The sequence below is a fragment of the Ornithorhynchus anatinus genome, chromosome 5, assembly GCF_004115215.2.
Source record: "Ornithorhynchus anatinus isolate Pmale09 chromosome 5, mOrnAna1.pri.v4, whole genome shotgun sequence".
Taxonomy (NCBI): domain Eukaryota; kingdom Metazoa; phylum Chordata; class Mammalia; order Monotremata; family Ornithorhynchidae; genus Ornithorhynchus; species Ornithorhynchus anatinus.
This window is the reverse complement of record NC_041732.1, coordinates 86,652,068-86,678,237: the sequence shown is the minus strand read 5'-3', so window position 1 is coordinate 86,678,237 and position 26,170 is coordinate 86,652,068. Positions and strand designations below refer to the sequence as shown.

Sequence of the window (26,170 nt, the reverse complement as noted above, 5' to 3'; positions counted from 1 at the left end):
TTGGGTTAACAGAATTGGTGTTGTTTATGTTACAGAGGCTAGGCATTGAGGTTGAGATTGGCAGATTTTAGGTTAGTCAAACTCTATGTAGGGAGAATGTGGGAAGGAGTAGGAGAATGGGGTGGGGAGGCAGTTCCTGGCAGTAACACAAAAAGGCAGGCACCAGGAACCACATGATAGTAATTAGAACACAGAAGGAGGATAGGATAAGACCAGTAAGACAGGACAATGAGGCTTCCACAAAGAAAAGATCATCCCATTGCTACCAGGGTAGCAATTGATATAGGCAATTTTGAAAGAGCAGGGAAACATTCCCCAGATGATCATCCCAAGAAGGTCACATTAGGTGACCCAACCATGACCGTTTTTCAAGAACTATGCAGACTCCCAACCAGGGGACATCCTCAAATATGCAGATACACCTCAGGAACACTCCTGCCCCCAACCATCCAGATAGATGTTAAAGCAGTGTGGCTCATTGGAAAGAGCACAGGCTTGGGAATCAGAGGTCATGTGTTCTAATAATAATAATGTTGGTATATTTTTAAGTGCTTACTATGTGCTGAGCACTGTTCTAAGCACTGGGGTAGATACAGGGTAATCAGGTTTTCCCACGTGAGGCTCAGTCTTACTCTTCATTTTACAGATGAGGTTACTGAGGTAATGAGAAGTTAAGTGACTTGTCCAAAGTCACACAGCTAACAGGTGGCAGAGCTGGGATTAAACCCATGACCTCTGACTCCTAAGCCCAGGCTCTTTCCACTGAGCTACACAATACCAGCTCCACCACTTGTCAGCTGTGTGACTTTGCGCAAGTCACTTAACTTCTCTATACCTCAGTTGCCTCATCTGTAAAATGGGGATTAAGACTATGAGCCCCATGTGGGGCATCCTGATTACTTTGTATCTCTCCCAGCACTTAGAACAGTGTTTGGCACATAGTAAGTGCTTAACAAATACCATCATTATAAACGTGAGGATGCCCCCCTTCAGGAGGGAACTGGGAAGAGGCAAGGAATGTTGAAAGGATAAAAAGAGGTCCAGGTACTCAATTGTCTTTGCTCTGCAGACCTGGGAGCATTGGTCTCTTCACCAGAGTAAAGGTGAGACAGTAAATGGCATTATTGCAGACCGCTCATCACGTCGTCTTGTTTTTGGATTGGTAATCAAACTGGGGCAACAGGTATGTTCTTTCCTTTTTGTGGAATCTCCATATGTCGATGATGGGAGGAGGTTGTTGGCAACAGTTTAGACAGAAAGAAAGAAGACTGGAAAGTCACTTACCTTTGCTTCAGGTCAATTGACTATTTCAATCAATCAGTCAATCGATGGAATTTAATGAGCACTTACAGAGCTCTGTACTAAATGTTTGGGAGAGTACAGTCCAATGGAGTTAGGCATAATCCCTGCCATCACGGAGGTTACAGTTCAGTAGGGGGACAGATATTAAAGACTTGGTTGGGAGGTGGTTGGTTAGAGTGATGGAAATACTATAATGAACTTTCCCCTTCCAATACAATCTAATTTCTATGAATTTATCCAAATACTTCACAAGTTTGTTGACGTTTAACCATTCTTAACAGATCTGACAAATTAGTTATAAACAGTAATAAACCTTAGCTTTAACTGAAGCAGTTACCTACCAGAACTTGGTTGACACGATCTAAACTTTAGATTTTAATTTCTACTCACTTATAAGAAGCAGCGTGGCTCAGTGGAAAGAGCCCGGGCTTGGGAGTCAGAGGTCATGGGTTCGAATCCCAAATCTGCCACCTGTCAGCTGTGTGATTGTGGGTAAATAACTTCTCTGTGCCTCAGTTACCTCATCTGTAAAATGGGGATTAACTGTGAGCCTCATGTGGGTCAACCTGATTACCCTGTATCTACCTCAGCGCTTAGAACAGTGCTCTGCACATAGTAAGAACTTAACAAATACCAACATTATTATTATTATTAATAAAATAAATACCACAGGGATGTTGCAGAGCAAGATTTCCACATTTTCTAAGTATCAACAAAATTTGATCCTTATTTAAAGCCAGAGACACTCTGCTTTCAGAGGATTGAGGAATCTCCAGTTCTAGTAACTGCTGAGACATGCCATCTTGATTCTATTTATTGCTATTGTTCTTGTCTGTCTGTCTCCCCCGATTAGACTGTAAGCCCGTCAAAGAGCAGGGACTGTATCTGTTACCGATTTGTACATTCCAAGCGCTTAGTACAGTGCTCTGCACATAGTAAGTGCTCAATAAATACTATTGAATGGATTAATTAATTAATTTAAATGTTAAAAGATATGGTGGCTATTTGGGAGAAGTAGTTTTCTTCTATGTAGGATATCTATCGAATGCTTAGTTTGCGCAGAGCACTGTATTAAGTGCTTGGGAGAGTACAATACAACAAATTAGCTGATACATGCCCTGCCCATAATGATCTTACACTTTAGCTGAGACAGGAGGATCCCAAAGTCTGTTTTCACCATGAACCTCCACACTCTGACAGTTGTCACCCAAAGGATTTCTTAGTCTTGTTGATTTGGTTCTCTGGTTTCTTGCTTATTACTGAATCATTGGTCAGTGTGCTCAATTGCATTTAGATGATGATAGTGAGGAGTCATATAACAGAAGGACCCCTTCTTTTTCATTCCTTAAAATACCAAATGGTACAAAAAGAAGAGAATGTTCGAGTCACTGAACTAAGAACCATGCTCTCCCTCCCCCCAGGAAATGGTTGCTCAAATCTCAGTAAACTTTGTTGATGTCAGATCAACCTGAACGGTTCCGTGAGAAGGCATACACAGCCTGCTCAGAGACAAAATTCCTCTCGACCATGAGCAATCCTGTTGCTGCTGCTAATGAGAGCAGTTTGTGGGTCAAAGACTTGAAATTAGTGACAATTCTGGAAACTGAAAAAAACTGGCAGGAACATAAAAGTGCTTTAACATCCTCAAATAAATTATAATTCAAATTCAGTCTGAGGACAGGTTAATTCCTCAGTCTGCTCAACAGTTGGGAAGGTCATCTTTCTGGCTCTCTGACAGGTCATTTCCTGGCTTAATTCAGCCAAAACTTGAGATTTCAGCTCTCGTAAAGAGACTGAAACCTGCACTTATTAAGCCTCAACCAGAAGTCTGTGCACATGGGAGAAGCAGTCAACTGATTCAGTACATTTCTGCATCCATATCTCTGCAGCCCCATAATTTAGCATTGCTGCAAAGACTGATCAGGGTTTTGTAACCCAGGAAATTTTCTTTATATACTAATAAACTACTTTTGTACAGTCCTCCTATAGCTTGCATAGCTAAGAATATACTTCCATACACCTGGGAAACTTTTCCAACTCAACACCCCTCAAGTAGCGTCTAAAGTCTTGAAACAGTAATTCTGAAATCACTTTATGTAGAGGAATCTATCTTAGGGAACCACACCCAAGAAGATTCCCAAATAGATGTAAATCACTTGAACAACTCAGGCAGGTGTTATGGGCTACAAAGTAGGTAAATTGGAAAGAAATTGGAAAGGAAGGAAGGAAGGAAGGAAGGAAGGAAGGAAGGAAGGAAGGAAGGAAGGAAGGAAGGAAGGAAGGAAGGAAGGAAGGAAGGAAGGAAGGAAGGAAGGAAGGAAGGAAGGAAGGAAGGAAGGAAGGAAGGAAGGAAGGAAGGGAGGGAGGGAGGGAGGGAGGGAGGGAGGGAGGGAGGGAGGGAGGGAGGGAGGGAGGGAGGGGGAGGGGAGGGGAGGGGAGGGGAGGGGAGGGGAGGGGAGGGGAGGGATGGTAAAATGAATCAAGAAGGCCAGCACATCCTGTAGGAGGTTATCAGAGTTAGGAGGCAGTATGGGGTTATGCTTCACTGCAAACTTAAGGTCCACAGGGGTGAAGCTTTAAGGCTGTGAGATATGGTCACTACAAAGATCCCACAACCAACTCCCTAAAAGCAGTCCCATCAGCAGTATAATGGGCTAAACCCAACATCAAATGTCAAGGCAGCATGACAAGCAATGAGATTTGAAGATGAAGCTGATCTCCCCATCTTGAGACTCTGTATATTTTAGTGCTCCTATCCTGAGTGGGAACAGATGAGGAGAATGAGTAACAGTTGGGTTCCCAAACTAGTGTCTATGATGAACTGCAATTGGGAAACCAAAAGCCAAGAGGATAGAAAGAATATTTGAAGGCTACAGTCAAAACAAGGCTCAGACAATGCTGCAAGCCAGCTGTCTAGGATAGACTAGAGCGGTCAGTCTCACTCAAGAAAGGAGCTGCCCCCTGACAGCAGAAGTCCAGAAGAACTGGAAGACAAGGAGAAGGAAGTGAAAGCAGTGCTCGACCCTGCACACCACATACATGACAGCACACCATAGGACAGTTCTTAGTGAACCCACTATGGCTGAGGCTGCGGGTCCCGAAAGCTTACTTTGTCAGGCTTGTGCTTTAAGTGAATGCCGCCATCTTTCATTCATTCTTTCAGTGATATTGACTGAATACTAAGTGCTTTGAAGAGTATATTAATAATTAATATTAATTATGGTATTTGTTAAGCATTTACCATGTGCCAGGCACTGTCCTAAGTAATGGGGTGGATACAAGCAAATCTGGTTGGACACAGTCTCTGTCCTCATGTGGGGTTCACAATGTCAATCCCCCTTTTACGGATGAGGTAACTGAGGCCCAGAAAAGTGAAGTGACTTGCCCATGGTCACACCCCAGACAAGTCGTGGAGCAGGATTAAAACCCATGCCCTTCTGACTCCTAGACATGGGCTCTATCCACTATGCCATGCTGCTTCTCTAACAATAGACACATTCCCAGCCCACAACTTTGGTTATGAAGAATAATCCTCTATGCAGCGCTTCAATTTTTCCAAAGAATTTTCAATTTGGCTTCCCAGTCTCCTTGCGAGATAGACTAGTTTTCAAGAAGGATCAGAAGGCCTGAATTCTAATCCTGACTCTTCCACTTGCCAGCTGGGTGACCTTGCCCCTGTCCTCTTCCCATCCCTTCAGGCTCGTATCTCCTCCTGCCTCCAAGACGTCTCTACCTGGATGTCTGCCCGCCACCTAAAACTCAACATGGCCAAAACTGAGCTCCTCATCTTCCCTCCCGAGCCCTGTCCTCTTCCTGACTTCCCTATCACTGTGGATGGTGTGACCATCCTTCCCATCTCTCAGGCCCGCAACCTCAGTGTCATCATTGACTCGGCTCTCTCATTCACCCCACACATCCAATCCGTCACCAAAACCTACCGGTATCACCTTTATAATATCACCAAGATCTGCCCTTTCCTCTCCACCCAAACGGCTATCTTACTGTTACGGGCTCTCATAATATCCCGGCTGGATTATTGTGTCAGCCTTCTCTCTGATCTCCCTTCCTCCTCTCTCTTCCCGCTCCAGTCTATTCTTCACTCCGCTGCTCATCTCATCTTCCTGGAGAAACGCTCTGGACATGTCACTCCCCTTCCTAAAAGCCTCCAGTGGCTGCCTATCAACCTCCGCATGAAACAAAAACTTCTCACTCTAGTCTTCAAGGCTCTCCATCACCTTGCCCCCTCCTACCTCTCCTCCCTTCTCTCTTTCTACTGCCCACCCCGCATGCTCCGCTCCCCTGCCGCCCACCTCCTCACCGTCCCCCGTTCTTGCCTATCCCGCCGTTGACCCCTGGCCCTCATCGTCCTGTTGTCCTGGAATGCCCTCTCTCTTCACCTCCGCCAAACTAATTCTCTTCCCCTCTTCAAAACCCTACTTAAAGCTCACCTCCTCCAAGAGACCTTCCCAGACTGAGCTCCCCTTTTCCCTCTGCCCCCTCTGCTCCCCCTCCCCACACCTCTCCTCAGCTAAGCCCTCTTTCCCCCCCCTTTCCCTCTGCTCCTCCCCCTTTCCCTAACCCTCCCCTCAGCACTGTGCTCATCCTCTCAACTGCATATATTTTCATTACCCTATTAATTTTGTTAATGAGATGTACATCACCTTGATTCTATTTATTTGCTATTGTTTTAATGAGATGTTCATCCCCCTGATTCTATTTATTGCTATTGTTTTTGTCTGTCTCCCCCAGTTAGACTGTAAGCCCATCAAAGGGCAGGGACTGTCTCTATCTGTTACCTATTTGTATATTCCAAGGACTTAGTACAGAGCTCTGCACATAGTAAGCACTCAATAAATACTATTGAATGAACATAACTTCTCTGTACTTCAGCTACCACATTTGTAAGTCATTAAAATATCCATTCTCCCTCTTTCATGGATTATGAGCCCAACAGGGAACAGGGTCTTTGTCCTACTTGACTGCATCGTATCTATCCCAGAATTTAATAGTCTTTTGCAGGAACTACTACTACTAATAATAACAACAATAATACCAATCTCAATATCTTTATGTAAGCACAATAATATATTAAGGTTTTCACAAACTATTTTCATGCTATATCTAACTCATTCACCAAATTATTCTAAAAATATGTTATGCCTTGCAACTCCAAATGAGCATTTTTAATACATTGACTTCATCTGTGCTTTTGTATTTTTAATTTCCATTTGGCGGGAAGAGAGTATATCTATAGTGGTCAGGTGCCAATTTTAATATCATAGTCAGCTGGAGATATTTTAGAAAATGTAGATGAGGCCACCAGCACACATTTAAATCAGCAATAAATTTTCAGTGTCACAAAGCAGTATTCATATTCCCTTTACTTTGAACCAGGGTGAAAATATGATAAAAAGTTGTATGAATTCCATTTAGTGTATTATGAACACTATTTTATACTAATAAAGTATGTGGGTTCCCGACTTATTCCATCTGTCATGTTGGGTGATGAGACCATGGTCCTTTAAATCACTGAAGAAACGATGGAAATTCCTTGGGCTTCAGTTGTACCCCGGGAACCTCCCACAGGGTAATTAAAGAGAATGATCTTTGTCAGTTGATTGTCTGTCAAGCATATTTATTGAGCACTTACTGTGCCTTCTAGACTGTAAGCCCGGTGTGGGCAGGGATTGACTCTCATTGTTGCTGAATTGTACTTTCCAAGCGCTTAGTACAGTGCTCTGCACACATTAAGCGCTCAATAAATATGACTGACTGACTGAATGAATACAGAGCACTGTTCTAAATGCTTGGGAAAGTACAGTACAGCAATAAAAGAAACACATTCCCTGCTTCCTCACTCTTACTTCTTCTCTAGCCACTGTGTGCAAAGATATGGGGGGATTTGTGAGCTAGGGACTTGCAACTATGGGGAAGAGTTCAACTTAGACTGTTAAGGTTACCCTGTACATTGAAAACCCATTATGGGCAGGGATTGTCTCTATTGCTGTATTGTACTTTCCAAAAGCTTAGTACAGTGCTCTGCACACAGTAAGTGCTTAGTAAATATGGTTGAATGAATGAACTTTGACCTGGGGATTTCTCTTACTTGCTTCCCCCCCCCAGCCAGAATCTAAAGTAGGCTCTGACTAGGTGGGTGGGGTTTCATATTTCAAGGGTCTATCTCTAGTCAGATCAGTTAAATGAGCCCTCAGGGGCTTCACTAGAAGCAGATTTTTCCTGTATTGCTTATGTCATGAACAAACTCAGTTTACAGTTCCCCAGCTTACAGAAAGCAAGGAAGCCAATGTAAGTAGCTATCTTTGAGCCCTGCCTGTTCAGTGTGAATTTTTGGTCTGACAAAATAAAACTATCAAATTCTTTGCAGAAAAAAAAATCCAAGTTAAATCTCCATAGAAGGCTTATGAATGAAGAGAAAACCAGAATATAGTTATATGGACCAAATGTTTGCTGTGTATCTGAATATTCCTTAAAAGACTTCAAATACACACACTCACCTTCATGAATCTGTTTATTCCCATTTGTGTTTTTATACACCAAACTGTGGTTTCTCCTTATTCTCCCCTCCAACTCTCTAAACCACATAGCTGCCTGTAAAGTCTTCAGTTTCTATGTCAGACAATTTACATTTTTTCCCATGAAAACTAAATGGGTAAGGAAATCCTATGAAATCTGAATGGCTGCTTCTGCATAATCAGATCACCACCACGGGGCAAATATCACCTGGTTCTCTATCCAGGAGCTAATTCCTAGAATAAATTAAAGACCCAAATTATGGAACTCTATTTTTTTCTTTTCTAAAATCATTACCACTGGGTACCACTTTGGTGCCAGCATGAGAGTGTTTCCTTTAACAAAAGCAGCTGTGGTAAAAATGAATTTTGGACTACTCTGCACTCTACTTAAACATAATATCCTTGCAAGCATACTGCATGTTGTATTCTTGAACAAAATTCAGGATTCTAGCAACACAATTTGATTCTGCAAGGCAGGGTCATTTGAAGTGCAAGAGAGAATGAAAAGAAAAGTTTGGGGATCAAAGGGTACTGCTGTGTATGCCCCATGTACTGTTCAGAGGGTCTTCCGCAAACACCATCATTATTGTTATTATTATTTTCACTCTGTTCATCATATCTACAGTGTTAGGATCCAAGTCTGAAAGCAGGAGGCAGAACCTGCATGTGAAGCCATTTTCAGAGCTGGTGAGGAACATCTTATAAGGATGCTGTCCTCTGAAATAAATTAAAACAGGTGAAACTTGACTTCCAAAGGCTTTCTGCTCTTTAGAATAGCTAATTTCTTTGCTCTTTAGAATACCTAATTTCTTTTTACCCTCCCATGCTTCTTCATGTTCTAGCTTTCACACTAGGATACTGCCATAGAGAGAGATCAAAAAAATAAAAATGCCTTTGTATTAGGCAAAATAATAGCTGGGACTCCTTAGCTTGGTTGAGACTTTTATCTTCTGGTAATCCCTTAGCAGAACCCCAGAGGCATGCCACTACAGAAGAATTTACAACAGATCTAACACCCTAAAAAGGCAAAAACTGGCCCTGAGAGATTTCATCCTTTTACATCTGCTGTATGCTGAAGCCTTTGAATGTGAGTAGGATGTTTCTCTTACACAGTTTCCTCAACTATAATATGGATTCAATACCTATTCTCCCGCCTTCTCGGACTGTGAGCCCCATTTGGGGCAGGGACTGTGTCTGACATGATTAACTTGTATCTACCCCAGCAGTTAACAAATACCTAATAAAAACAAACAACAAAAAGAAACACAGACCCAAAGGAATATTATACACACCTTGTTGACAGGCATCTTGTAGGCCACCTGAGAGCATCCAATCAATCAGTCAATCAGTGGTATTTATTGAGCACTTACTAAGCCCTTGGGAGATTACAGTACAACAGAATTAGCAGTCATCATGCTGCCAGCACCGGAAAATTGTCTCCGCTTTAATTGCTGGTGCTCAGTTTATGAGCCCAACACCAGAGATTTGACTCCCCTTAGTATCAGGTGCTGAGTGACTAGTTTAAAGTGAAACCAAGCCACCAATGTGTAAAGCAGAAAGCTTTATTTCATAGTTAAGCTCCTAAAACCAGGGGATAGATGCATAGACACACACACACTTACATGCATAAATTATGACAAGTATAAGTGGTTTACCGCAAAGTCATGCAGATAGTCCCATGTCGGAGGAGTTCAAGAAGTCCGGCTGCCTGCAGCATGATGTCCTGATTCAACTCAGGTGGTTTGTTCACAGTCACAGTAAGGGTCTCAGTGCATGTCTTAGATGGTTTTGCCATGGCCCACGGGACCTGTTCTTTCCCCCTTTTATCATTTGTTTTGGGAGAAGTGGGAGGAGAGAAAGAGAGGTGCAGCGGGGGTCCTGCTGTCTTCCACTCATTATTTGATGAAGCTCTTACCCCACAGGTTTATCCCCAGTCTGGCATCTTTCTTCTTCTCAGCAGGACAATTTAACTTCTCCTCAAATTCCACTGCAAAACAATTCCATTCCTCCCCAGTAATTCAGGCTTTTCACAGACTTCTCAGAAAGATTATTCAGTTTCTCCTCAGCAATTCAGGTTCTTCTTAAACTTCTTAGCTAGAAAATTCAGTTTCTTCTCAGCAATTCAGGCTCTCCTCAAACTTCTCAGTGAGATAATTCATGTTTTCCTCCAATGACAGTAAGTCAAATGACAAAATAATTACAGAAAGGTCATCCATGCTCTGTTTACCCACTGCTCTCCCAAGTCAATATTGAGGGCCAGTTATTTTCTCTAAGTCCTGAGTCAGTCAATCAGTCAATCAATCATATTTATTGATTGATTACTGTGTCGGATCTTGTTGCTCAAGGGGTCAAAGAATAGTCTCTTAGGAAATGGCTTCTGCATTACAAGATGGAGTCACTCTTGCTCACAATAGGAGTCATGTTCCCTGTCCATTTTGAGTTTACAGTCTAGAGGGGGAGACAGATATTAATATGAATAAGTAACTTGTAATAGATAGTGTAAAGTGTACATAGTGTACATAAGTGCTGTGGGGTTGTGGCTGGGATGAATAGGAAGTGCATCTCCCTCACAAGTCCACTAAAACCACTAACATCTAAACCTGGTGGGGTTTTATGGGAGACCACCAGGCTGGGCCTCTCCACAGGGCAAGTACATTTTCCTAGCAACAAATACAGGTAGTGACTATATAAATAGGTGGATAGAGAACTAGGTGATAGATGACAGAATGTTAAAATTTTTTAAGATGTAACATAATACTGCAGTGTTTCAGACACCACATCTAAGAATGTAAGGTCATAAGAAATAACATCACTTAGACCAGTGGTCCACCTAGTCCAGTATTCCAAAGTGGCAACAGAGAAACTGGAGAAACTGAGATATGGTGCCTTCGGGACATCTCCGTGCATGATGGGACCAAGTTGTCCCTTGAATCATGAGCTGGGTTAATGGCAGATAAATTGATAAGCCATATTAATTTGTCTCGCAAGGCCTTATAGAGAAGGCCTAAAGAAGCAGCACAGCTCAGTGGAAAGAACCCAGACTTGGGAGTCAGAGGTCATGAGTTAGAATCCCAGCTCTGCCGCTTGCCAGCAGGGTGACTTTGGGCAAGTCACTTAACTTCTCTGTGCCTCAGGTACCTCATCTGTAAAATGGGGACTAAAACTGTGAGCCCCACGTGGGACAACTTGATCACCTTGTATCCCCCCAGCGCTTAGAACAGTGCTTTGCACATAGTAAGTGCTTAACAAATACCACCATTAATTAATTAATTATAACCACTTCATGAAGAGACAGATTCTTCCTTTCTTATCCTGATTTCTGAGCCAAGGAGATAACCTCCGTGGAATCAAACTTCCTTCTGAATGATAAAGACTCACAGGTGATCTTATTCATTGTACCACACACTTAAGATACCTTTGCTATCGCCCAACTCATTGACATCTAACTTACATAAAGGCAAATTAAGTCAATTAGGATTTACAAATTTCAAGACAAGTAAAGATTTGATGCTTCCACTCTAAACTATAAGCTTCCTGAGGGCAAGGATCATGTCTACCAACTCTACCATCTTATTCTCTCCCAAGTGCTTAATGTAGGAATCTGCCCACAGTAATCACTCAATAAATGCCATTGAATGATTGGTTGATTGTTAAATAGCATATAAATGCATTCATTCAATTCAATCACATCTGTTGAGCGCATACTTTGTGCAGAAAACTGTCGTAAACACTTGGAAAGTAGAATTTGGCAACCAGTAGAGACAATCCCTGCCCACAGTGGGCTCACAGTCTAGAAATGAGGTTCATATTTCCTAATCCTGGATAAAAAAGTATCCTTTGAACTGCCTTCAGGGTATTTTCAGACAATCCTCTTTCCAAAAGTCTTAATCTTAAGCAAAGAGTAGACTTAGGAAAGTGACCAAATTGTCCACGATGCTAGAGTTTAAGGCTCCAGGATCACATGGAAGCAGAAAGTCTCAAGGTTTAAAAAGTTTTAAGATGCTGACCTCTCACCCACACCCCGCTTCTGGCCTAGAATGCCCTCCCTTCTCATAACCGAAAGTCAATTAATCTCCCCTGCTTCAAAGTCTTATTGAAGACACATGTCCTACAAGAGGTCTTTCTTGACTAAGCCCTCATTTCCTCTTCTGCCACTTCCTTTTCTGTCACCTTGATTGTTCCCTTTATTTATTCCCCCTCCCAGCCCCACAGAACTCATGAACATATCTGAAATAAATTTCAGATATGTCTCTCCTTCTAGGCTGTAAATTCACTGTGGGCAGGGAATGCATCTGTTCTATTGTTAGAATATTGTATTTTCCCAAGCACTTAGGACAGTGCTCTGCACACAAGTAAGCACTCAATAAATATGACTGACTGATTGACTGACTTAGGACTTAGGGAAAATAACTGGGCCTCAACACTGACTTGGGTGAGCAGTGGGTAAACAGGGCATGGATGGCCTTTCTGTAAGCTCCGTGTGGGGATGGAACATGTCTACTGATTCTGTCATACTGTGCTCTCCCAACTGCCTAGTATGGTGCTCTGCTTACTCTGTTGCAAGTACTGTACTAAACTCTGGGGTAGATAAAAGCTAATTGGGTTAGACACAATCCTTGTCCCACCTAGGGCTTATTATAGTCTTCCCAATTTTACAGATGAGGAAACTGAGGCACAGAGAAGTGAAGTGGCTTGCCCATGGTCACACAACAGACAAGTGGTAGAGCAGCTATTATTGCCCAGGTCCTTCTGACTCTCAGGCCTATGCTCAATAACTAGGCCATGTTGCATTTCAAAAGGCATGAAGCAAGCTCAGGGGAAGAGTCATGCTATATTAACCACTAGCACTACAATAAATCCCAACACACAGGTTCTTGCTCCAAGAATCTCATGACTGAAGCTCATTCTTCATGCTGGATGGAAGATTCTATTGTCATCACCATCTTCAAATCAGAGTCAGAGAGGATGGAGCACCATGACCCTCTTCCAGGAAAAGATAACTTAGTTGATGTAAGAGCCTCTGACATCCTTTTAGGGGGAGGGAAACTGAAATATAATCAGGTACCCAAAAGGCTTCCAGAAGGAAAGCCCTCTGGGGATAGTGAAATAAGGTACAGTTTGTTTCAGTTAATAAAAGTTCCACTTCAACTCCTTTGTTGTATGAATCAAAATTGGGAGGGGAGGCAGTAGCATTAGTAATCATTTCCAAGGAGACTCCATAGCTTAGATAGATGCTCCTACTACTTGTGCCTTGGAAATTGAGACCATTGAGCAGAAAATGCAAATGAAAGACCTCAAAAATTATGCATGTGAATAATACAGTTGATATAAAGAAAAGCATTGTACTAGGCTTGGAGCAGCTTCCAGCACAGAACAATATTCTTCCTGGAAGCAATTCTCTTGAGGAACAAATGGTTGAAGATAATACAGAGTGTGTGTGTGTGTGTGTGTGTGTGAGCAAAAATGATGCTGTTAACGGTGAGACCCTATCAGAGAAGCAGCGTGGCTCAGTGGAAAGAGCCCGGGCTTGGAAGTCAGAGGTCATGGTTTCGAATCCTGGCTCTGCCACTTGTCAGCTGGGTGACTGTGGGCAAGTCACTTAACTTCTCTGTGCCTCAGTTACCTCATCTGTAACATGGGGATTAAGACTGTGAGCTCCATGTGGGACAACCTGACCACCTTGTATCCTCCCCAGCACTTAGAACAGTGCTCTGCACATATTAAGCGCTTAACAAATACCAACGTTATCTATATATGCAAGTGTGACTGAAAAGGCTGATGAGAGATCATCACTCTCTTCTCCATTATTTGACTGGAAGTCAGGACTCCTGGGTTCTAAACCTAGTTCACCACTTTCCTCTGTGTGACCTTGACAAATAATTATATTAATAGTAGTAATTTTTAAAGTGATTACTAGATGCCTGGCAGGGTACTAAGCTCTGGGGTAGATACATGATAATCAGGTTGGACATAGTCCCTATCTCACATAGGCTCCCAGTCTTAATCCCCATTTTATGGTTGTGAAAACTAATGCACAAAGAAGTTAAGTGACTTGTCCAAGATCACACAGCAGAGAAGTGGTGGAGCCAGGATTAAAACCCAGGTACTGAGTGCCGTCGTGTTCTTGTCTGCAAAATGGAGATATAATACCTGTTCTCTCCCCGAGTTAAACTCTTAACTGCATGTAGGACAAAACCTGAGTCCTATTTGATTATCACGTGTCTACTCCAATGCTCAGTACATCACTTAGTTAGTGGTAGTAGTAGTAGTTAGTAGTAGTAATAGTAGTTATAGAGGAAATATTAATAATAATGATAATGTTGGCATTTGTTAAGCACTTACTACGTGCAAAGCACTGTTCTAAGCACTGGGGAGGTTACAAGGTGATCAGGTTGTTCCACATGGTGCTCACAGTCTTCATGCCCATTTTACAGATGAGGTAACTGAGGCAAAGAGAAGTGATCTGTCCAAAGTCACACAGTTGACAAGCGGCTGAGCTGGGATTTGAACCCATGACCTCTGACTCCCAAGCCCGTGCTCTTTCCACTGAGCCACGCTGCTTCTCTAAATATCAGTAGTAGTAGTAATAATAATATTTATTAAACATCCACTAGATTCAGAGCACTGTATTAAGTGCTGGAAGAAAATACAAAGATGGGAATTAGACATGGTCTCTGTCCCTCAGGGATTTCACAATCTAAGAGCCAAAGTGTGGAAAAGAGACTCGAGACAGACACATCAGGAATGAATAAACATTCAAATCCAACACAGACAAGTACACATATAAAAACAAAATCAGTAGAGTGCAGTGGCTTACTGAGCAGGATTTCAAGTTTCATGAGGCTCAGAGTTCTGGACAAACCTGACACCAGTAGCAACCACAACAGAGAGCCACTAGGCTTCCTGGACTTTTGTGAAGGCCTTCTGCTGTGGGTATATCCCTTTCCTACTGGGGTGGTAGAAGGCAGGATAGGATGGAATGTCATCAGTGGTAAGGAGGAGAGCAGGTCCTCATTCTCAGGAAGGCAGGGTGGCTGGCTGCTTTGTGATGGGTATGTCCAAGGTGCATTTTAAACACCTAATAAATCTGTATTATTATTTTTTATTACTCCAAATGATGCAGCACCTGCATCTCTTTTCAAATCTACCTTTTAATATCATGGTTTTCAATATTTGTTTTTGCTAGAACCCCTCTTCCAATTACATAATAATAATAATAATGGTTTTTGTTAAGTGCTTATGTGTCAAGCCCTGTACTAAGTGCTGGGATAGATGCATGACAATCAAGTCCCACATGGGGATCACATTCTTAACAGGAGGGAGAACAGGTATTAAATCCCCATTTTGCAGATGAGAGAACCGAGGCATGGAGTAATTTAGTGACTTTCCCAAAGACACAGCAGACAAGGGGCAGAGCCAGTATACAACCCAGGTCCTCTGATTCCCACATCCATGCTCTTAATAATAATAATCTTGGCATTTGTTAAGCGCTTACTATGTGCCAAGCACTGTTTTAAGCACTGGGGAGGATACAAGGTGATCAGGTTGTCCCATGTGGGGCTCACAGTCTCAATCCCCATTTTACAGATGAGGTAACTGAGGCCCAGAGAAGTTAAGTGACTTGCCCAAAGTCACACAGCTGACAAGCGGCTGAGCTGGGATTTGAACCCATGACCTCTGACTCCCAAGCCCATGCTCTTTCCACTGAGCTACACTGCTCTTCCCACTAGGCCATACTGCTTCTGAAACAACCAAAGTGATTGGTTGCTGCAATGGTCTCAATAAACAATCAGAGTAATTTATTGAATACCTACTGGTCATAGAGCCCTCTACTAACTGCTTAGGAGCATAAAACAGAGTTAGAAGACACAATCCTGCCCTCAAAAGACTGAAATGATTTACAGAAAGACGAAGAGGAAAAAACAATGGTGATTTAGATGAGTCTGAGGTTTAAAAGTAGGGAATGTCACTTAATATATGCCAAAAGGCTAGGGGTTTATAAGTGTGTGATTAATGCAGGTGTATTGAGGAAGAAGAAGGCTGTGATCTGGGAATGCAATAAGGAAAGGCCTCCTTGATGAGATGCAATTTCTGATTGCATTGTTTTGTATTATGATCTGTTTTCACTGGATAACACTTGCAGACTGTAAGCAGGGAATGTACCTACCAACTCAGTTAAATTATACTCTCCCAAGCACTTAGTATAGTGTTCTGCTCATAGTAAATGTTCAACAAATATAACTGATTGATTGATATCACCCTACTTAAGAATCAGAATTCTGAGAAAGCTGTAATCCCATGTTCATATAAAAATGTTTGGTTCCATATAGTGTTTCCTGAGCTTAGAATGTAAAATTCAGTGGGTTTTTTTTTTTCAGCCTCCTTGCCAGTCAGTAGTGCTGATTCTACAAAAAAGGATCTGGGTTCTAATTCCACTTACACCACTTGTCCACTGTGTGACCTTGGGCAAGCCACTTAACTTCTCTGTGCCTTTGTTACCTCATCTGTAATCAATCATATTTATTGAGTGCTTCCTATGTTCAGAGCACTGTAATAAGCATGTGGGAGAGTACAATACAACAGAATTAGCAGACTTTCTCCACCTTTAGAGAATTTATACCCTAGTGGGCATTAAGACTATAAGCCAGAGGTGGGACAAGGACTGTTTCCAACCTGATAAACTCATAGCTATCCCACCGCTTAGTACAGTACCTGACACATGGTAAGCACTTAACTTAAATACTACAATAAATACAACAATAAATACTATTGAATGAACTTAAATTCCATTGAAAAAAAAAACCTAGTCATTTGCATGTCTTCTTTTGACTGTATCTCGAGAGCACAGTCAAGCTATAAACTCCTAGTGGACTGGGATCATATAATAATAATAATAATAATAATAATAATAACAATAATAATAGTGGTTTTTGTTAAGCACTTGCTAGAGATAGATCCACACCAATCAGGTCGTACACAGTCTCTGTCCCACAAGGGGCTCACAGTCTCAATCCCCATTTTACAGATGAGGGAACCAAGGCTCAGATAAGTGAAGTGACTTGCTAAAAGTCACCCAGCAGACAAGTGGCATAGCCACACCCAGGTCCTTCTGACGCCCAGGCTCTTGCTCTAAGTAAGAGAGTAAGCAGATCTTGAATCTCCATTTCACAGTTGAGGAAACATCTACCAACTTTACTTTCCTGTACTGTACTTGTACTTTCGCAAGAGCTTAATATAGTGCCCAGCACACAGTAAGCACTCAATAAATCATGGATTGACTGATCAGTTGATCTGTTTATAGCAGTTCCTGAAAGACTCACTCAAAGATTTATGATGATACTCACAGTTTGATGAGCTGAAAGATTTGCTCAGTGAATTTGAAAGAATATTCAGACTTCTGACTGACTTGATTATCTTGTATCTAGCCCAGTACTTTGTACAGTGCTTGGCATATAGTAGTCATTGAATGAATACCACAATGATAATAATGAGTATTACTTTTGCATAATAGTAAGGATAATAAGTAGTATTACTGCATAATAGTAAGAATTATAAGAAGTATTATTATTGCATAATAGTAAGGATAATAACTCAGATTATTCTCTCCCTAGTGAAAGAGTAAACTCCTTGTGGGCAGGAAATCTGTCACTTGCTTGTTCTGTACTTCCCAATTACTTACTATAGTGCATTACATCCAGCAGATGTTCAGTTATGTGCCCAGGGTGTCTTGAACATCTCTGGGGTTATGCTCAAACATGGTAATAAGGATAGGTTGAAAAGGGCTGAAACAACTTTTGCTGTGAAGAGATTCATCTTCATATCCAATCTCAACTTTTCTTATTGTACAAAACACTCTATGCTCTTATATAACATAGTTCAATTCATAAGATATTGTCCCTCTAAAATGTGAGGTGCTTTTTGTTATTTTTCTCATACTAATTCTGTTTATTATTTTGAAGGAACTACAATGAAACTGTGTTATCAAACATTCGAGGAGAAATGAAGGCAGAAGACAGAGGAAATTGTCATTCCAAATGTTTAATGCCTTATTTCTTCCCTTTACGATAGCTAGAATTAATAGTCTTCATAAACTCCCTCCCTTTCTCTTATGGGTATCATTAAAAGGGACTTTGTAGGAAAAATATTATGGGACATCTGTTGTCATTTAGAGATTGCTTTGAAAATGACTAACAAAGGCTGTTTGGCGACTGGGTTTAGCTGACTCTGTTTAGATTGTTCTAGTTGTGTCAGGATTTTATGTGGAATATCCTGCTGTTATGGAATATTAAGAACCAAAGTGGTCTCTATTTTATTCTTTAATGATTTTATCATTTTTCCACTTTTATTCTTTCTTTCAACACTTCCCATTGTCCTGGAATCATGTTCCTAGAAAAGTCTTCTTTTTTTCTCTTCATGTAGTAGGGTTTATTGTGACAACTAGATATTTGGTGTTAGGTTCCATTGTTTGGGTGGAAGTTGAGATTTGGGGAATTTTAAGCCCCAATTCCCAGTGACACAAGGGCCCCTAAGAAATCATTTCATCAGGCCATCAGGCAGAATGAGGGAACTCAGTGGATCTGGCGTCCCCTGCATTTTGAACACAGGGGTGGGTTATTTCCTGTCAAAATCAGTCAGTCTCATCTAATTAGCAGTTACTCTGTGCAGAGCACTGTACTAAGTGCTTGGGAGAGTACACAATAACAATGAAACAGCCACATCCCCCGCCCACAACAAGCATAATACTAATAATAATAATAATAATAATGGTTTTTGTAAAGAGCTTACCATGTGTCAAGCACTGCTCTAAGTGCTGGGATAGATACAAATTATTACTCATTCATTAATTCAATTGAATTTATTGAGCACTTACTATGTGCAGAGCACTGTACTAAGTGGTTGGAAAGTTCAATTTGGCAACAAAGAATCCCTACCCAACAACGGGCTCACAGTCTAGAAGGGAGGGATAAATAATAATGATAATAGTATGTGTTAAGCACTTACTATGTGCCAAGTACTTTTCTAAGCACTGGGGTAGATATAAGATAAACAGGTTGTCCCACATGGGGCTCACAGTCTTAATCCCCATTTTACAGATTAGATAACTGAGACTCAGAGAAGTAAAGTGATTTGCCCAAAGTCACATAGTTGAAAAGTGGCAGAGCCGGAATTAGAACCCACGACCTTTGACTCCCACACCCAGGCTCTTTGCACTAATTATCCTTATTATTATGCAATAATAATCAGATTGGACACAGTCCCTGTCCCACATAAGACTCACAGTCTTAATCCCCATTTGACAGATGAGGTAACTGAAGCATGGATAAATTTAGTGACTTGCCCAAGGTCACCAGCAGACCAGTGGCAAAGCTGGGATTAGAACCCGTATCCTTCTGACTCCCAGGCCCATGCTCTATCCACTAGGCAGTGTACAGGACTTGTTGAAGTTTCCCCTAAGGGGTATGGCGTAACCTAGGTTAAGCAAAACTCTCCTGCAACTTGGATGTAGAATCTGGTTATTAGTTCTAGGATTTAATCACTGAGGTAACCAGTTCCACTAGCCCCCACACTTAATAGGAGGGTGAAGCCAGAAGAATCACTCCATGATTTACACTATCCCTCCTGGAGTGGTGTAAATATTAAGCTGAGCTAATCAGAGAGAAGAAATAGACAGGAAGTAGAGGGGTCAGGTAGATTGAGAAGAGGGAGATCCTTGGCCAATTTGGAGGCAGGAAGTTGTCAGCCGTGGACAAAGGAGAATAGGACCCAGAGGAAGCTTGTGCTGTGACTCTGGACAGATACAGGGCAATAAGGAGAGTTCAGAGATGAACCCGGGTTAGGGTTAGGATACACTGGTGGGCCAGGGTCCATAATTCAGACTCCAGAGGAGCAAGGCACCTGTCTTTGATGGGCACAAAAGTCTCTAAGAAACTTGGTGAAGGTGAGACGAGGACCTGGGACACCAAGAAAGAAGAGGGTTCTTGGGGAAGAAGTTTTCCAATTAAGGAAAGGCAGTTGAAACCAGAATTGTTTTCACTGTCGAGAAACCATCAAACACTGTTGTGATGTCAGACCTTAGTGTCTGCATGTGGTGGGAGCTGGAGGTGAAGCTCTTGAAGGCAAGGGGAAGTAGAGATCTGGGAAGCCACGGGATGGAGAGGAAGCATTTGCTATGTGGGATCCTGCAGTCAGTCCCTGAAGGAGTGTGGTAGGCTCAACTTTGAGGACCCCTTTGCCTTCAGGGAGATGACTGGGATTCAATCAAAGGGTGCTGGCAGCCATAAGGATGCAGGGATTGGGGGAGTACTGAGCAGAACATCCCCAAACCTGGATTTGTAGAACAGAATTGTGGATTTTAGAAATTGATGTTTGCTTGCCAGAGGCTATTTTGACAGGGATTTAGGGCTGAGAACCCACAGTAAAGTCACAGTGAGAATGAGCTATGCATTATATACACTGTGCTGTTTGGATAGCTACAAGACAATTTCATCAAAGATATCCCTATCTCACCTGGAGCTAACTCACGATCTATAATCTAGGAAGAAGAGGTGGTAGATGATCACAAGACTGAAGGGGAACTAAGAGGAACAAACCTTTAGGGGATTATACACTGGGAGTTCAATGAACTGAGGTATGTGAGGAATAAAACCCTCCTTTTAGATATCCAGAAGAGGTCAAGAGTAGGTTGACTAGAGGTCAAGAGTAGGTTGACTAACAAGTCCATTTTAGAAGGACTGAGACGTCCAAGCATTTGGGCCATCCTAGAAGGTCTTACATTAACCTGAGCTGCTTTTGCTCACTGTAATTACTGGAATGGCCATGTCTGGACAGAAGCCTGCTCAATTTATGCATGGTTTAGGTCCTATCTCATCCAGGAGTTTTATTCATTCATTCATTCATATTTAATAATAATAATGATGGCATTTGTTAAGCGCTTACTAAGTGCAAAGCACTGTTCTTAGCACTGGGGTAGATACAAGGTCATCAGGTTGTCCCACATGGGGCTCACAGTCTTAATCCTCATTTTACAGATGGGGTAACTGAGGCCCAGAGAAGTTAAGTGACTTGTCCAAAGTCACCCAGCTGACAAGTGGCTGAGCTGGGATTTGAACCCATGACCTCTGACTCCCAAGCCCAGGCTCTTTCCACTGAGCCAAGCTGCTTCCCTTCTTGAGGGCTTACTCTGTGCAGAGCACTGTATTAAGTGCTTGGAAGTAAAATTCAGAAATAAAGAGAGACAATCCCTGCCAACACCAGAACAGACATCACAGAACATTGTGGTGACTTTAATCCAACATTCTCATCACTCTGCTCACATGTCCCCTCTCTCCTCTCTCTCTCTGCTCTCCTCGTTGCTGAGAGATTGGGCCAAGTACTATAGAATGAATGAATGAAAGAGGGCAATCCTGACATAATACCCCTGGAAGCCTAATTCCCACCTATATATTCTCTCCCTGCATTCAGTACAGCACTCTGCATGTGGCAAGCCTTAAATACTATACCTACTATCTTGCTGGACTCACATAATAATGATGGTATTTGTTAAGCACTTACTATGTGCAGAGCTCTGTTGTAAGCTCTGGGGCAGATTTGGGGTAATCAGATTGTCCCACATGAGGTTCACAGTCTTAATCCCCATTTTACAGATGAGGTAACTGAGGCACCGAAAAGTTAAGTGACTTGTCCATAGTCACACAGCTGCCAAGTGGCAGAGCGGAATTCGAACGCATAACCGCTGACTGCCAAGTCCGTGCTCTTTCCACTGAGCCACACTGCTTCCCATCACATCAAAAGATCATTGTGGAAAAAGAAAATGATGAAAGTAGCAAGTTAGCTTGACTTAACAATCAATCAATAATATTTATTGAGTTTCAACACATATAGCATATATGTCCTTTGATCTTCCTTGATATAATACATTTCTCAAAGTACGATGCTCTATGGAGTAAAACAGCGTTACTTATGCATGCTAACCATACTCTATGTTGCCTATGACATAATGGTGAGTAGCATGACATTGTTAATTATCCTATAACTTAATTCTTGTGTTGGAAGTGGTTTTCTCTAGCTGAGTTGACTTTACCAAGTTAATTGAGAAAATGACTCTACAGCCAATAGATAATGGTTAACTCACAATATTTGAAAAAGATTGATGTTTGCTTGCCTTTTGTGTCTAGTGCTGTATTGGAAAAAATATTGCTTCTCTTGTTTTTGATAGGTTTGACAGGTTGCTTTTGGAGGAAATAAAGTATATTACCCAATAGTGACAGGTTCAGTAGATAAGCAGAGTGTGCATTTTTCTCCACCTTCTCCATCCTGCTTTTGTTTCACTCTTTAGCAGTAAAATTTCATGACCCAAAACAAAGGAATGTCATTAAGGCATATAACTCTACATCTCCGTATTGTATGATGTATCCTAACAATAAAAATCTTATATAAAAATATATATGTATATTGAGAGAGACATAGAAAAAGCAGAGATCCATAGAGAGACAGAGAATATGTGACATATACACACTTTTAATTCCATCACATTTTTGGTGATTCTCCTCTAAGTGCCATATTATACTTTGGAAAAAGTGAATGTATGAGGAATATTAAGTAAGACTTGCGTAAGAAGATATATGGATGAATGTCTAACCACTGGCTTTAGTTTTGTTCTTGTCAAAAACATGAAATTTTGAGACATTGTGAATTATATAACTATACTGTTACGCCACCACACACATACCCTTCAAGAACATAATCACTGTGGTGTTTATTGAGCCTTTTTCATATGCTAAATTACTGAAAAGATATAAGATTGCTAGATTGGACCCAATCCCTGTTCCTTACAGAACTCATAATCTAAGAAGGGAGAATGACTCATAGAAAGAGAGTTTAAACGAGTTGTTCAATGTCACATGGCCAGCCATTGTCAGCCTGGTACTGCAACTGGAGTGTCTCTTATTAATAATAATAATAATAATAATAATAGGAGAAGCAGCGTGGTTCAGTGGAAAGAGCACGGGCTTTGGAGTCAGGGCTCATGAGTTCGAATCCCAGCTCTGCCACTTGTCAGCTGTGTGACTGTGGGCAAGCCACTTAACTTCTCTGTGCCTCAGTTCCCTCGTCTGTAAAATGGGGATTAAGACTGTGAGACCCACGTGGGACAACCTGATTCCCCTGTGTCTACCCCAGTGCTTAGAACAGTGCTCGGCACATAGTAAACGCTTAACAAATACCAACATTATTATTATTATTAATAAAAATGATAATAATTGTTGTATTTGTTAAACACTTACTATGTGCCAAGCACTGTTTTAAGCCCTGGAGTAAATACAAGGTAGTTGTGTCAGACAGAGTCCCTGTCCCACATGGAGCACACAGTCTTATTCCCCATTTTACAGTTGAGGTAACTGAGGCCCAGAGAAGTGAAGTGACTTGCCCAGTGTGATGATGATGATGATGATGATGATGATGATGATGATGATGATAATGGTATTTGTTAAGCGCTTACTATGTGCCAAGCACTGTTGTAAGCACTGGGGTAGATACAAGGATATCAGGTTGTCCCACATGGGACTCACAGTCTTAATCCTCATTTTACAGATGAGGTGACTGAAGCACAGAGAAGTTAAGTGGCTTGCCCATGGTCACACAGCAGACATGTGGCAGAGATGGGATTAGAAACCATGACCTCTGACTCTCAGGCCCGTGCTTTTTCTATTAGGCCACACTCTTTCCCTGACTTCCAGTCTCACTGTTCTTTCCTCTAGGTCAACCTGTCTCCTGAGAACTTGGCTCTGAAAAACAGAGCCAAACCCTTGTGTTTAAAATTTTATTTTCACATCCCAGAAATTAAAAATGGAAATGCCCACTGGATCACTCCACCTTTCCCTTAGGGAAACTCAGTGTCTAATGGAAGGGCAGTGCTCTGAAATATAACATCTGGGTTTTTGTGTTTTCCAATTCTAAATGAGCTCATTTGAAAAAGTTGGGAGTTTAGTCCACCCACTTTAAAAGATGAACATCCACAGAGGGTGCTGGAATGAACAAGTATGATCAGAGAAGTTTCAGTTTTAATCTTGTCTAAAGTGAATTGGTAGAAAAGAAATGCTTCTTTATAATACGTTCTCATACACTAAAGTAAAATAAAAAGGTGGACATTTTCATGTGGATAATTCTGTATGCATGTGCACTGTGCAACTACAGTAAACCTTCTTTAATTTGGACTAAACTTGGACTAATTCAGTGTACAGGGTGGTGACAAAAAGTAGAACTGTGGGACATTTTTTACCAAGCTGGTCAATGAATTCTTCTATAAGGGTGCAAGACCTAGGCATACAAAAACAGACATATCCAGCTTCTAGAGCAGTTTCACTTGTTCAATCTACTGAGCTAGACTGTAAGCTCTTTGAGGGAATAGAGCATGTTTATTCATTGTTTTCTTTCAAGTGCTTAGTACAGTGCTCTTCACCATCATCATCTATAATATTTATAGAGCACTTAACTATATGCAGAACACTACACTAAGTGCTAGGGAGAGTACAACTGAGTTGGAAGACACATTCCCCACTCAAATATCATTGATTTATTGAGTGACTGATTGCAAAATCAGCTTAATATCATGTGGCGGGACAAGGTAAACAACCATGAAGATCTGGAACATATTGAACTCACCAGATTTGAAGCAAGGCTCCTAAAAGTGTAGCCCCAATAGGAGGAATATTGGAGAAGAATGGATAAAACAGGCTATCCCAGCAGCTGCTTCATGGTCAACTGAAAGGGGCACAAACAAGACAGAACGTCAAAATAGATGATAAGAAGACTCAATGAATCATAATCTCAAACAACTCATATACATGTGGATGAATATATATTCACCTGTTTGGGGAAAGTTATAAAGGCCTTACTCAAACTGGATTCCTTTTCTCTCTTCAGCTTCACCTTTAATTATATCTGTTTACCCATTTGTGAAATGGTGATAGTGTTTTTAGAATCACATTAGGTCTTCTAAAGAAAAATACAAAACATAATTTGTTTATATTAAAATAACTCTAAACTTTAACCCTAAATGAAAGATAAATGCTTAATGTAGTTAGTGCTAAATTGCTTAGCATTTAATAGGCACTCTGACTTTTACAATGACTTAATGTTAAATTAATGCAACAATCTACATAACCATATCAAATTATTAAGATTTTATTGTATGTACTTATAATTAGCAGTGTGCTTATACCTATTTAATCATCTGAGGGCTATTTTCTTAAATGCTACAGTATTCCACTGAATTCCATCTCATTAGTGAAAATGCAATTATATGCTACTTAACTGTGAGTTAATTATTTGGCACATGTTTTCCACAATTAATTTTTGCTCAAAAAAAATCAATATGAAAAAGTTCTGAATGTTATTGATCAACTCAACATCAATTACGCCATTTGTGAAAGCGAAGTTTGTGACAAATGTGTATTTTAGAATATATTGCTGTTTGCTTTTAACAATGAGATATTGATCCTTAAAATATAATATTCTAGTACATTAACTCACCCCTTCCTTTAAGTAAAATTATTATTATTATTATTATCATTATATTTGTTAAGTGCTACTATGTGCCAGGTACTCTACTAAACGCTGGGATGGATAAAAGGAAATCAGGTTGGACACAGTCCCTGTCCTGTGTGGGGCTCACAGTCTCAATCCCCATTTTACAGATGAGGTAATGGAAGCATAGAGAAATAAAGTGATTTACCCAAGGTCACACAAGTTAAGCACATTATCCCTCTTTTTGAAATCTGCAAAGTAACTCTCTATTAGTGTAGATCTACCAACGGGTAATGACAACTAAAAATGTTAGGGACATGGATCCAGGTAGGATTAGGATTGAAGCATTCACAGCCCGAAGTTCTCTGGGTGAGGTGGGTAATAGTAATAATAAAAATGGCATTTGTTAAGCTCTTACTATGTGCCAAGCACTATTTTAAGCACTGGAGTAGATACCAGTTAATCATATTGGACACAGTCCCTATACCACATGGGGTTTACAATCTTAATCCCCATTTTACACGTAAAGCAGCTGAAGTTAAGTGATTTACCCAAGGTCATACAGCAGACAAGTGGTGGATCTGGGATTAGAACCCAGGTCCTTCTGACTCCCATGCCCGTACTCTATCCACGAGGCCATGGTGCTTGTGTGTGAACCCATTCAACCCGTGTCTCCCAAATGAAAACCAAGCATACTGCTTTATTCTATTCATGTTAGCATCTGAGAGCACATCCTAGTAGTAGTAAAGATACTAACAGAATCTGGTGTTAGAGGGAAGTGTGCTTCCAGGGTTGAAGGAGAGAGTAGTGAA

General features: G+C 41.2%; 1 long non-coding RNA gene across 1 annotated transcript in view; it reads right to left on the bottom strand.

Annotated features, from left to right (window-relative positions):
- Positions 1–9,452: 9,452 nt before the first annotated feature.
- Positions 9,453–26,170, bottom strand: part of LOC103170633 — an 89,059-nt gene continuing 72,341 nt past the window's right edge. The window contains exons 2-4 of the long non-coding RNA XR_003759925.2: positions 24,699–24,827; positions 24,495–24,593; positions 9,453–10,000 (exon numbers count right to left, since the gene is read on the bottom strand). This is a non-coding gene — a long non-coding RNA (uncharacterized LOC103170633). The remainder of the gene's footprint in view (positions 10,001–24,494; positions 24,594–24,698; positions 24,828–26,170) is intronic.